This window comes from Limulus polyphemus, unplaced genomic scaffold (genome assembly GCF_000517525.1).
Source record: "Limulus polyphemus unplaced genomic scaffold, Limulus_polyphemus-2.1.2 Scaffold3560, whole genome shotgun sequence".
Lineage (NCBI taxonomy): Eukaryota > Metazoa > Arthropoda > Merostomata > Xiphosura > Limulidae > Limulus > Limulus polyphemus.
This window is the reverse complement of record NW_013669170.1, coordinates 107,602-109,492: the sequence shown is the minus strand read 5'-3', so window position 1 is coordinate 109,492 and position 1,891 is coordinate 107,602.

Sequence of the window (1,891 nt, the reverse complement as noted above, 5' to 3'; positions counted from 1 at the left end):
AAATTTGTGTCACATATTAGCAACGTACAGAAGAGATGTTCATAATGATATCGGTTCTTGAAATTTGTGTCACATCTTAGCAACGTACAGAAGAGATGTTCATAATGATAATGGTCCTTGAAAGTTGTGTCACATCTTAGCAGAAGAGATGTTAATAATAATAATGGTTATTGAAAGTTGTGTCACATCTTAACAGCATACAGAAGAGATGTTAATAATAATATTGGTTTTTGAAATTTGTGTCACATCTTAGCAGCGTACAGAAGAGATGTTAATAATAATAATCCACTTACTACATTTTAACCCAATAACAGCCGTTACCCTACTTAAATAACCTTTAATTAAACCATTCTAATCTCAACGCATTTTAAGGTTATCAATTTTAATGAAATTAGTGTTATCAAGTACGTTATGATTCATAGTCTCATATTATTTAAGTTTTTATTATTTTATTTCAAAAGAAAGGGTTAAACAATAATTATAAACTTTACATTTGCTCTCACTGGAAGTGCAAGTCACTATAGCATGGCCAAGTGGTTAGGGCGCTCGACTCAATTTCTGAGGGGTGCAGGTTCGAATCCACGTTCACCAAACATACTAGCCCTTTCAGCCGTGGGGTGTTATAATGTGACGGTGAATCCCACTGTTCGTTGGTAAAAGAGTAGTCCAAGAGTTGGCGGTGGATGATGAGGACTAGCTGCCTTCCCTCTAAGCTTACACTGCTAAATTAGGGACGGCTAGCGCAGATAGCCCTAGTGTGGCTTTGCGCGAAATTTGAAACAAACCAATAGCAACTGAACTTTAGAATTTTGTCATACAAAAAAACGACTACAGATAAAAACGTCTTTATTGCTGGCAATAAACTACATTTACATACAGTTCGTTTATCAGTAACTTGTTACAAACTCCTTAAAATGGCCTCGAAAGGAAATCGTTATAGACATTCCCGAGAAAGTCGAAGTTGGGTGGATTAAAGGTTTTATTTTTCTCAAACTACACACGATTACGAAAGTTATCGACGAATTTTAAACAATTTCATAAACTAGTTTTAGATTTGGAGCGAAATATTACGAGGGTGATGTTAGACGCTTCGAATCATAGCACGCAGTTGCCATAATAGAAAATACTAGATTTTTAATGAACAAAATGAAGCATGTGCCATCTGTTGACAGATAAAGAAATCCCTAAAATACGAATTTTTTTTTTTCTGAACTTATTACATGTTTACTACATTAAATTCACAAGTTTCACGCTTAAACTTTTGTATTATATTAGTAATTAAACACAATAAAGTGTTTGTTCTACTTTACTTTGAAATCTTTTTAAAGTATTTTATTGTAACTTTTAATATAAGAAACATATTTTGCACACATTACGTAATATTTTCGCCAAAGTAAACGTTAGCAACCGGCTTAGGATATCCAAAGTTTGGTTGTAATACAGAATATTTTTACTCAAACTTTCACAGGTGCACATAAATATATTAATTTGACTTTTTTTCTAATTTTTTTTTTCATGACGATATCAGAGATGTTGTAAGAAACGCTGGTTTAATCCAAAACGATTTTATATTTCAAATAAAAATTATATTTTAGTCTTCACTAGATGGCTCTGTTGTTATAATGGATATTTTAATAAGGAGGCAGTTTCTAATATATGAATAGTTCTTGAGTTAGATTACGAAGAACCCACGTGCATATACACATTGTTGCTTTGGCACATTAAATAGAGTAGAAAGATACATTAATTTTATTAATTTCAAATGTTTTATGTATAGCTTTGTATGTACGAATAATATTCCTTACAGATATAACATTGTTTATAGATATAATATTGTTAATGAATACTGAATGATAGCCATCTTTAAACATTTTTTGTATTTACATTTATG